The following is a 12,749-nucleotide window of genomic DNA, read 5'->3' as shown; positions in this document are numbered from 1 at the left end:
TTCCAGAGCTTAATGGGAGGTGGGACAGACTGAACAAGCCTGCGGTACATACTCACATGCATGGGAACTAGGGAAGGGAGCAGGCCTGGTGGGGTTATGGGGAGTCGCCCCAACTAGGCTGCAGCTCCCACTGGTTTGCGTGAGGACCGAGTGTGAAGTGGGTAGGATCGAGCTGGACCACAATACCCATTGGTCCAAGTGGATGACAGGGCTGGAAACAGAACTGACCCAGCAGAGAACGGTCACATTAAGCAGGACCGTGACATTAACAAACACGCTAGAGAACCATATCTGGGGGAAGATTCTGTGGGAGATGTGTGGGCCAAATCCTATGGAAATTCTAGCCCCACAGGTTACTTCAAGAGATGGAGTGGTGGTGGACTAAACTAGGTGTGACTTGGAAGCCTGCCATTGACCACAGATTGGAGAACCAATGGCAGTCTGGACTGGTCGGGATGCATCTTGAGTAGGGTGTGGGGTGGGCCGGACTGCAACGTTCACCAGCTCAAGCAGGGCCAAGGGGAGGGCCGGACTGCACCGGGCACTGGCCTAAAGCCCAGTGACATGTGGGAGAACTGGATCTGGGAGGGGGTCAGGGGGAGGAACTTGGGAAGCTCCCCTGGCGAGTCATAGCCCCCACTGGTGAACAGGTGGTCTGGACCTGGGGATAGGATAGGCTGGGCAAAGTAGCACCAATGGCTCTTCAGTGTATGAAAAGGCAATGGAATGGGCACACCAGGCAGTACTGAGCAAACCTTAGCCCACAAATAAGATTGGAAACCAGGTTAGAGCACAGGACATGCCCAGCTAGGTTTTTGCGGCAACTGGTCTGCGTGAGCCACGGATGCTGAGCCACAGTGTCTAAGGCAGGGGTCACGACAGGTGAGGGGCTGTGCCAAGCTGAGTCAGAGCAACCACTGGCATGTGTGCAATCTATGGCTGGGAACAGGCCCGGCTGGGGAGCTAAGGGAACACCCTAGCTGGGTGGAGGTTCCCACCAAGGGGTGCACTAGCTGGAATGGGGCTGCGTTCTGGTCAGGATACAGTTGTAGTCTCCCTTGGTACAAGTGTGAACTGGGACAAGACGCACAAGGCCGGACCAGACTGCAACACCTTCTGGTGTTCTGGAGGACCAGGGTAGATGTGGGACGGGCTAGGCTAGGTCTCAACCCCAACTGAGCCACATATGAGCTATATGTGGGTATGGACGAGCCGTGGCTGGGCTGAAACATCCAACAGCAAGGACCAGTTTGGGTTTAGGGCCAGTCAGGAAAATCCACTGTTCCTGCTAGGACAGGAGGTGAACTGAGTGGTGCTGGCTCATGAACCCCCTGGTATGTGTGAAGTCTGGCACTGGGAGAGGTTCTGATGGAGGAGCCTGGGCAACTCTTCTGGCAAGACACAGACCCTGCAGGTAAGCGCAAGAAGCATGGAAGGAAACAGCCCAGAACAGGTCATGGAAAGCGTCCCACTGGCATACATTTGGCATGGGTCGGGGGCAGACCAGGCTGAATCAGTTCACGTCATCCACTGGCATATCCGAGCACCAGAACAGAGTATGGATCGAGCCAGGCTCGGTTGCGACAAAAGCAGTACACAATATGGAATGCCAAGGTGAGGTTGCCTGTGCCAGATGTGACTACAGCACCCAACAGCACACGTGAGAACCAGGAAGGGAGGGGGCAGAACCGGCAGGGGAATAAGGGGTGGTTCCCTTGCTGGACAGCTACTCCCACTGGAGAGCGTGAGCTGGGATGGGGACAGACCAGACTAGGCAGGGCCACAACACCTGTGCACCTCATGTGGACCAGATCAGGGAAAAACCAGGCTGGGCTGATTATTCCTACTGGTATAATCTACAATTAGAGTGGGTGAGGGCTGTTTGGGCTTAGCCACAGCATCAACTGGCAGAAGCTGGCACTGGGGGCTAGTTCTGTCAAGTTAAACCACAGAACCACCTGGAGAGTGCATAATCCGGTAGTGGGAGTGGCCTGGGAGGGAAATAGTGGGCTCCTCCCTCTTGGGTTACCACCCCCCACTGGAGGGCAGGAAAACTAGGACAGGGGCTGGGGTGGCTGGACAGAGGCAGCCAACAGCATCTGTGAGGGCTGGATAGTTGAGCTCGTTAGATGGAACAAGGTTTTAATACCCATTGACATGTATGAGAGCAGAAGGGGATGTGGGAAGACTGGACTAGTCTGCCACACATACTGGCAAACCGGGGTAGGGGGCAGGCCTGGTGGGGGTTATTGTGGGTTGCTCTGACTGGGCTGCATCCCCCACTGGTTTATGCGAGGGCTGAATGTGTGCTGGGCAGAACCAGGCTGGACTGCAAACACCCATTGGTTCCAGTGGAAGACAGGGATGGAAACAGAACCAACCCAGCAACTGCAACCACCAGCTGATCGGGGCGATGGACTGTGCCGGGCCCAGTTCTTGCTAGTACATACAAGAATCTGGTCTGGGAACACCTCAGACTAAGTTTCTTTGGGGATCCCCCCAATCGAGCTTTTGGACTCAGAACGCTAACCATCAAATGACAGAGGACAGAACAAGTTAATCAACCACCTCAGCTATATGTTGGCAATGAAAATACTGGGAAAACAGAGACTCTATGATGGACTATGTCAATCAGTGGGAGGGGGGTTGAGCCTGGGTGGGGGGCTGCAGAGGCTACCCTGCTGGATCCCAGCTCCCACTGCTGAGCATGAGAACTGAGATCAGGGAAAGACCAGATCATGCAGGTTTACAACACCTGTTGACCAGCATATGAACTGGGAAAGGGGGAGCCAGGCTGGGCTAACAGACTTGTTTCCACTGGTGCATGAATAAGGTGGAGTAAGTGCAGGCTGATTGGACTTTGATGCAGCATCAGCTGACAAGAGCTGGGGCTGGGGGCAAATCCTGTCAAGCAAGACTGCAGCAGAACCACCAGGAGAGTGCTTGATCTGGGTCTGGGAATAGGCCCAGGAGGGAAACACTGGGCACCTCTCTGATGGGTTGCAACTCCCACTGGTGAGCATGAGAACCAGGACTGGGGACAGACCTCACTAGACAGGCCGTGGCACCTGCCAGCATGAATGTGGGCTGAATAGTGCGGTCAGTTGATTTGAGCTAAGTTTCAAAGCCAATGATATATATTAGAGTTGAATGGAATGTGGAACAGATTGGGCCAGTCTGCTGCACATACTGGCAAGCATAGGAATCAGGGCTGGGGGTCTGCCCCGTGGGAGTTATTGGGGGTCACTCCAACTAGGCTGCATCTCTCGCTGGTGTACATGGGGGGTCGAGTGCATGGTCGGTAGGATTGGACTGGATCGCAGCATCTATTGGTTTACATAAGAGATGAGATTCGAAGCAGTACTGACCCAGCAATTGCAAATACCAGTGTGTTCATAGGCTGATGTAGGTGACAGACAGAGCCACACCCCATCTTGTAAGCACACACAAGAGTTAAATCTGGGATCACTTCAGATGAGGTTACTTTGGGGATCCCCCCAACTAAACCGCTGGACTCAGAACTTCAACCATGGAGAGAAACCCAGAAGCTGTGGTTTGACCATGGAGTGCATGTGTCAGAACTGGTCTTCCTAGGTGGATAGGATGGAGCAGTAGATGACATACTCAGATGCACATGGAGGCTCTGACAGTCCATTGGAGCTTGCAGAGAACATCTGCTACCATAGCAGAGGAAGAGGGGTGGTACAAATTGGTCAACTATCCCAGCCAAGCTTGATAGCAAATATCTGAAAGAACAGAGACTCTAAGCTGGATTACATCAATCAATGAACCTTATAAGGATTTCCTCATCCTTGGATCAGTGAGGTTGACATCATTTCAGAACTATCAAAACTATTTAAGCAGTACTCTGGGAGCATGCTCCACATCAGGGGTCCTGAAATGACATCAGGAGGCCATTACCCATTCCTGGGTCCTGAGGTGGTTGGGAGACTGAGTGCAACTTCTCCCGTTATCTCCCTCCTTCCCTCAAATACAGGAAGAAGAAAAAGAAAATTTGGAAACAATATTCTCACCCACTTTCCCCTAATCCTCAACCCTTCCCATCCTATCAACTATGTAAACATCATCAAAAATAAAATTTAAAAAAGAAATACCTGTAAAATTTTGTACAGATTTAGGAATGAATTTAAACAAAAAGTGAAACTATCTAAAATGACAATTAGAAAACCCCGATGAAAGACACAAAAAATTAGAAAGATATTCCATAGTCATGAATTGGAAGGATTAGTGTCATTGAAATGTCCATACTACCTAAAGCAGTCCACAGATTCTTTGGAATTCCTATCATAATATCAATGACATTCCTTACATAACTAGAAGAAGCAATCCTAAAATTTATATGGATCCACAAAGACCCACAACGGCTTAAAAAAAGGTCAAATTAAAGAGAATAGATACTACTACAAAGTTACAACAATTAATACACCATGGCACTGGCATAAAAACCAACAGAAAGATCAATGGAACAGAACAAAGAAACGAGAAGTTAATTTGTACACGTAAAGTCTACTGATATTTTTTCTTTTACTAAGGGTAAGAAGACACATTGCAGAAAGCAGAGTCCTTTTAAAAGGAAATTGGACCTCTCTCACCATATCCATTAAAAACTCAACATGGACCAACTATCTAAACATAAGACCAGTAACACTGAAATTGCTAGAAGAATGTGTGAGGAAAGCATTTCAACACGTCGGTATAGGCAATGACTTTTTGGATAAGATCTCAAAAGCACAGACAACAGAAGAAAAACTAGGCAAACAGCCCTCAGAAGTTTCTGTACAGTGTATTAAACAGTTGATACAGTGAAAATATAAACAACAGACTGGAATAAAATGCTTGTAAGCTATTATCTAACAAAAGATTAATATCCAGAATGTATAAGAAACTCAAAAAACTCTACAACCAGAAAGCAACCAAACCAGCCAAGCAAATGTTAAAGGACCTCGATAGAAATTCTTAAAAAGAAAGAGAGAGAGAGAGAAAGAAAGAACGAAAGGAAGGAAGGAGATGCAAATGGTCAACAACTAAATGAAAAAAAAAATGAAAAGCTGTGTGTCACACGTCATTAGGGAAATTAAAATCGAAACCACCGCAATGAGATATCACTTCACCCCTAACAGAGTGGCTATTATTAAAAACAAAGTTAACAAATGTTGGCAAGGATGTGATGGAAAGGGAAACTCTTACACATTGATGGTGGGATTGTATGGACCACAGGGGGTGGGGGAGAGGGACTTAGGACATGGGAGCACTACTGATTGACAAAACACAGGGGAACAAGCAGTATCAGTCCAAGATGCAAAATGTTTATTGTGGTACATTTTTTTGCCATTTTTTTCATGTGAATCCAGGATATCCAAACAATGTTAAGTAAAACATTATCACAAAGCAATTTGGTAATACACATTAACTTTTGCCAAGTTGTTTTACAGAAAATATTTCAGGGAACGCTTTCTTCTTTTTACAAACCACATTTATTACAGGTCAACATGTGAAGGCTGAGCTCCAGGAACTGAAGTAGAATGCAGCCAAGGAAAAAACAGTCACCAGAGAAGAGCCTCAGGGGGGCTTCACACGTGCCCATCTACAGACACACTTCCTTGAGTTTCCCCAAACATCAAGAGTCTCCTCTGGGATTACTCATATTTCTGCTGGTCCTTGTCCCATCCTCATCTCAGCCTGGTTACAGGATTGTAAATTAGTTTAGTGACAATGGAAAACAGTGCATCTTTAAAAGCTAGAAGTAAAACTAGTGCATGCCTCAATAACTATACCAAAAAACATGATCCAAAAGACATGAAATCATCATAGCAATGAAAAACTTGCTTCAAATGTCTATGGAAGTTATGTTCACAATACTCAAAATATGGAATCAACCAAGATAACCATCATTAGATGAATGGATAAAGAAATCATGATGGGCTTGGCAGCGTGGCCTAGTGGCTAAGGTGCTCGCCTTGATCCCATATGGCCACTGGTTCTAATCCCGGCAGCTCCACTTCCTCTCTGTCTCTCCTCCTCTCAGTTTATCTGACTTTGTAATAAAAATAAAATAAATCTTAAAAAAAAAATAAATAAAATCATGATATATATACAGAATGGAATACTATTCAGTCATGAAAAGAAATCCTGTCCTTTGCACCAAAATGGATGAAGTAGAGGACATTGTGTCAAGTGAGTTAAGTCAGACACAGACAAAATACCACATGCTCTTTCCCAAGTGTGGGAGCTAAGAATAAAACCTCAATTTGAACATAGAATTAATTTACAGGGAGTTTCAATTAAAAATACAGGAAGTTGGGTATGATTTATGGATTGTGACAAGTATACTAATTTCAGATGCTAATAATAGGGGAAATAGAGTGTTGTATATATGAGACTCTTTCTGCAACTTTAATTTTTGTTTGTGTGTTTAACTATTCTGAAACAAAACATCTTGTTTTAGACAATATAGTTTGAATGTTATATTATTTGGAGTACACCATATACTTCACACATTAATGCACCTTAATAATATATCTGCTTTATGATTCTTATCATGAATCTAATGTTATGTGATAATAATTTCTTTGATTTTAAGGAAAGTGCTCACATGTTGGTAGGCATATATATTTACACAAGCAATAAATATGACAAAATTGTTAATCCATTTTTAATTTAAATGATAAATATTTAAAAACTAAGCAAGTCTGCCAATAAATAAGTACAATTTAATTGTGGATAAAAACTGCTTAAAATGCCAAGTCTTATGTTCTGTGTGTTTTAGTACGATAATGGAAATTTCATGTGAGACATCTGATTCAATTACTATTAATATGTGCCTCTCCATGAGTGCAAGCAACTTGTTTTGTCTCTTAGTAGAATTCTATTATTTTATATACAAATAGTGAGTTTATTGTAGCTATGAATAGCTCCTTTTTAAACATATTTTAGACTCAAGTTTTAATTATTAAAATACTGACAATAGAAATGGTTATTAGTTATAACTGTGCCTTCTACAATGAATATTGAAAATTAATTGAATCCCCTTCAATTTTTCTGAAACCACTAGGCTTAGTGATGAATTTGGAGTAAAGATTACAATTACTATACCATCATGAACTATGAACTCTATATCTGCCCCCTTTTCTTGTTACAATGCCTTTGAAATAAATATAATAGACATGTTTTAAAATTCCATCTTGATCTAAAAGGCATATAGCAATTCCTTTTTGAAATTTGACTTTCATAGATTCATAACTGATGAAAGGACAAAATTTTCTTAATTTCAAAATCATTTTGTTCTTTATTTTTTCCATTGAAGTGACTTTCTGTAAATATGTACTCAAAGTATCGTATAAGATTGGTACTCAAATTTTGATTTGCCTTTAGCATACATATATACTGTGCATAACATAAAGGAATGTGAAAAACACTCATCTGAAAACGTGTGTATGTGTAATAATATAATACCTGGACAATATTAGGAGTGTGGCATCTCAAGGAAAGGGTTTAGTAGTAGTTTAATGTATGTTAATTCTGAGTAGCTATGTGTAATTTTTTAATGGTTGTGACTTTCTCTGCATTTCTAGTATTTGAGTGTCTGTAGTATATGGAGTTTTCACAAAATTCATGGAAAGCACATATTATGAATAAACTATATATGGATCTCAATTTTTTATGCCAAAATAAACTTACCAGTTTCATTTTTCCATGAACTTACATGACAATGAATGTGCATGTGACTTTGGGTGTTGCATTTCACTGTATGAATATTATTTATATTTACGTACATGCTTTCTTTCATGCCTGGGTGAATGTAGTACATAGGATATCTGAGGAATATGTAAGCTTCTGTTTGATAATGTGTGCATATGACATCAGAATTATAACATCTGATCATGCTTCTATTATATTTAAGAGCAGTGTTTCAGAACATGCTAATACATATATTAATTTCTATAGTAATTTCATTACTGTAATAAAATGTTAATAATATCTTATTTGTGATGTATTAATGTATGCATAACACCAGATTGAACAGCTTCTTTACCCCAAGCATGTTGCTAGGGATAGAGGCACCAAGGAAAATACAACAGAGTAACTGTTGGTCCTAGCCTATCTGTAAGAGAAATAGCTGAACACAGAGAACATACTGGGAAGTATTTCCAGAGATTTATATATTCCAGATTTAGAAAGCACCAACAGAACATACTAAAAAGTGGGCTTTATCCCAAGGGACAATGGGAACTCATTACTAAATTGAAGTTAAGGTAATGGTGTGAATAGATTTGTTCTGTAGCAACCACTTCAGTTTCAGGGTGGATGATAGATTAGAAAAGCATCAACAAAAACCACTGACATAGTGGTAGAAATAGGCTGTGATACTGGAGTTTCTAAGAAGGGGGCTTCAAAGAGGGAATAATTAAACAAGAAGTTAGGTTTAATTTTCCATGAACTTCTGGAGGTTCACTCATATTTCCAAAATACAATGATAGGACAGACATAGACTTGAATTTCCGTATCATATGGGAAAAACCAAGCATGAAAAAGTGATAACAGAAAAAAGCCCAACTAATCAAAAAACCCAATACAACAGACAACAGTAAACCTTAGGACTAGAATAGTCTAACTCCATGTGCTCCTTTCTGGAAGCCCTGGGGCACTGAATTCTTAAATCCTTAAGCAATCCCACTTCTATGACTTTCCTGGTCTCATTACAAGCAGAAGCACCGAGGGGAGGAGACAGAGGAGGGGAGGGGAGGGGAGGGGAGGGTATAGGAGAGGAGAGGAGAGGAGAGGAGAGGAGAGGAGAGGAGAGGAGAGGAGAGGAAAGAAATTTAGGTGGAGGCCACAATACCTCCACAGCTTGTTCATGTCTACAGAATTACCACCATCATCAGGGTTTACATCCTGTACCTTCCAAAGCAATAACCAGAGCAGAACATGAGCCTGTTGGAGCCTTGGCCAGGACAGCTGAGGGTGCTACATTGGAATGCAGGAAGCAGTGACCTGAGGCAGTTCTCAGCAAAAGCTATAGCCCTGCACTTGCCCTCTGGAAATATTGCTCTCAGGGTACTAACTTATCTCAAAAATCTCTCAAATAATTTCGAGGTCATTTTCCTCTTGTTTTTTTGCACTTTTGTGACATTAACCAACAAGGTAGTGTGTGATGTCTCAATATGTGTATGTATTGCATACTGTTTAAGCATGGTAAACAATTATTTCCTCAAAATCAATATAGTAAAAACATTCAAAGTCCTCTCTGGGAACTTTTAAACATATATTCAGTACATCTATCGTTGCTGTACTATAGAGTAGGCTACATTACTTCTTCGGTCTATCTAGCTATAGCATATTACCTGTTAATTATCCTTTTCATGTCCCTTCCTCCTCTCGATTCTCCTGAGCCTCTGGTAAACAGCATTCTACTATTAACTTCCACAGGATCAATTTTCTTTTTTCTTAGGTTCCACATGTGAGTGACATCACATAGTTCTGTTCTACATCTGGTATATTTCATTTAACATGATGACCTTGTCTCACACATGTTTTGTTTTAAAATGACAGAATTTATCCTTTTGAGGGCTGAATAGTGTTCCAAGATGTTTACGAATCACATTTTCTATTTAAGTGTATCATGACATGATAAGCAGAAGGTTAATTTTGCAACTGTTACAGAGGGACTATACTACTATAATAATTCGGGGAATAATCGTGGTGGGGGGAATGAGGAGGGAGGATACAGTAGGGAGGGATGAAGGGGAGAGGAGGGAAGGAAGCATTATACCTACGAAACTGTAAAAATAACTAATAAAAGCAAATGTAAAAAAAATCTGTAAAGTACCATGAGGGGGGGAAAAGAGTCACATTTTCTTTGCTTCTTCACTGGTGGGTGGGCAGTTTGTTTCAACTTCATGTCTGTTGTAATGAACGTGGGCATGCAGATGTGTCCTTTCAATTTGATGTGTGTGTGTGTGTGTGTGTGTGTGTATTAACACATATCTACATACGAAAGTGGGATAGCTAGACTATACAGTGGATTTATTCTTAGGCTCGTTATTGAGAACCACCTACACGCCATTATCAATATTGACTTACTTTTTGTCTTTTTTTTTAAAAAGATTTATTCATTTTATTACAGCCAGATATACACAGAGGAGGAGAGACAGAGAGGAAGAGCTTCCGTCCGATGATTCACTCCCCAAGTGAGCCGCATCGGGCCGGTGCGCCCCGATCCGAAGCCGGGAACCTGGAACCTCTTCCGGGTCTCCCACGCGGGTGCAGGGTCCCAAGGCATTGGGCCGTCCTCGACTGCTTTCCCAGGCCACAAGCAGGGAGCTTGATGGGAAGTGGAGCTGCCAGGTTTAGAACTGGCGCCCATATGGGATCCTGGGGCTTTCAAGGCGAGGACTTTAGCCGCTAGGCCACACCGCCGGGCCCAACTTTTTGTCTTAATTTGTTAATCTTTCCAGGTGTTATTTGAAAAAATCTTCATTCATTCCAATGTTTTGAAGCATTTTCCCTGCTTTCTCCTAGTGGTCTAATAGTTTCAGGTCTCACATTTATATTTTTTAAACTCTCTTCTGTACATGGTATGAGAGAAAGGTCTAATTTCATTTCTGTATATGTGGATACCCAATTCCTCCAGAAGCATTTATTGAAAATACTGACTTGTTTTGAATGTATGTTCTTACCAACTTTGTCACAGACTAGTTGGACTACAAATGAGTGAATGTATTTCTTGGATTTCTATTTTGTTCCACTGGTCTATGTTTTTATTTACTCTAGCACCATGGTGGCTTTCTTTCAAACTGTGTCTAAAATATTTTAACAAATGCTGAAATTCTGTTTTTATAGGGTATGATGCAAAATTTTGATATACGTATGCAGTGTAAAATATCTGAACAATGTGAATATAGCTATCTCCTCAGACATTGATTAATGGTAAAAACATTCAAACTTGTATTTCCTTCGATAGCTTTAAAAAGAAATATACAGTGCAACAATAGTATGTGTAATCAGCCTGGTATGCAGTCAAACCCCAGAAATTCTTATTGTTGTTTAGCTGTAACTTAGTAGTGCCAATCAATCTTACGATACACTCTCTCTCTTCCACACATCCCAAGATTCTAATAATTATCACTATACATATTATTAAAGATTCATTTTATTTTTTTACACGGAGAAAGAGAGAGAGAAATGTTCCACCTGATGGTTCACTCTCCAAATGGCCAAAATGGCTAGAGATGAATAAAATTAAAACCAGGAGTGAGAAGGTACTTCAGGTCTTCCACGTGCGTATAGGAACCCATGGACTTGAGCCATCCTCCATTGATTTCCCAGGGAGCTGAGTCAAAAGTGGAGCAGCAGGCACTTGAGCCAGTGCCCATGTGGGATTTGATGCCACAAGTGAACATTACCTACTATGCCACAACACTGACCCCATAATCATCATATTTTACACTTCTAAAAAATCATCTTTTTCATTTTTTGTTTCTACTTTATTTTTAATTTTAAGATACAATTGAATACACTCTGGGATTTCCCTTACCCCCTCCTCAAATTCCCTCCGCCCAACTGATTTCCCCCAAACTATTGCAACAGTATAATCTTTCATTGGCAATCATAAGTCCATCATTCTGCTATTCAAGTGTGTTCTGGCATTGCTGACACAGACAATGGCAGAGAGATCGGAATCCTATTGTCAAAATACATCCAACAGTCTCACTGGGAGTCCATCTTTGAAAAATAAGTTTTTAAAGACTATAATTGCATGTAAGATACTGTGATACTTCTCTTTCTGTACTTGGATTATTTCACTTAACACAAAGAATGTAATTCTTCTGCAACAACATGGATGGAACAGTAAATCACGACACTAAGTGAGGAAAGCCATGCAAAGAAAATATCCTGTGCTGTTTTAATAAATATAGTTTGTAGTGTATTTTGAAGACAGGGAGGATACTGATTCCGCTTGTTCTCTCTTTACTCAAGGCTGCTTTGTTTATTTGCTTTTTCCATGATTCAGCTTTTACATATCTTGAAATCAGTGTATTAATATTATGAAAAGCAAATTTGCAATATTGCAAAAGTATAATGTTTACTACATGGAGAGGCAGACAAATTTTTGTTCTTACCAGTACTTCCTCCTGTTCTATCTTTCCACAGAGATAATTTTATTTACTACCATGAGCATTTTTTTATTCCTTAATAAAACACCTCAAATTTCTTTAACTGTATCAAATTCACAATTATGCTGCTATTCAAATTTAAGATGTGTGCAGAATTGTTAAGAAATATAAAATAGAGGGCTGCGGGAGAGGACGTCTAGCTCGGATCCCGAACCCAGTCCGCCATGTGCCCATGGCTCATGGCGGGCTGGGCCCGGACATGCCTGGGTGCGGCCTGCTTCCTTCTGGGGTGAGTACGCCGAGGGGGGAGGCCTCCGTGACTGGGCATGTCCGGGACCCACCCAACACCCTCATTGGGTGGTGGGTGAACGGGATCGGGGAGGGGCGCAACCTCGGGCCTGCAGGATTTAACTTCCGGCTGCCAGAGGCGAGCCGAGGGCTGCGGGAGAGGACGTCTAGCTCGGATCCCGAACCCAGTCCGCCATGTGCCCATGGCTCATGGCGGGCTGGGCCCGGACATGCCTGGGTGCGGCCTGCTTCCTTCTGGGGTGAGTACGCCGAGGGGGGAGGCCTCCGTGACTGGGCATGTCCGGGACCCACCCAACACCCTCATTG

The sequence above is a fragment of the Ochotona princeps genome, chromosome X (assembly GCF_030435755.1).
Source record: "Ochotona princeps isolate mOchPri1 chromosome X, mOchPri1.hap1, whole genome shotgun sequence".
NCBI lineage: Eukaryota > Metazoa > Chordata > Mammalia > Lagomorpha > Ochotonidae > Ochotona > Ochotona princeps.
This window is presented reverse-complemented; position numbering follows the sequence as displayed.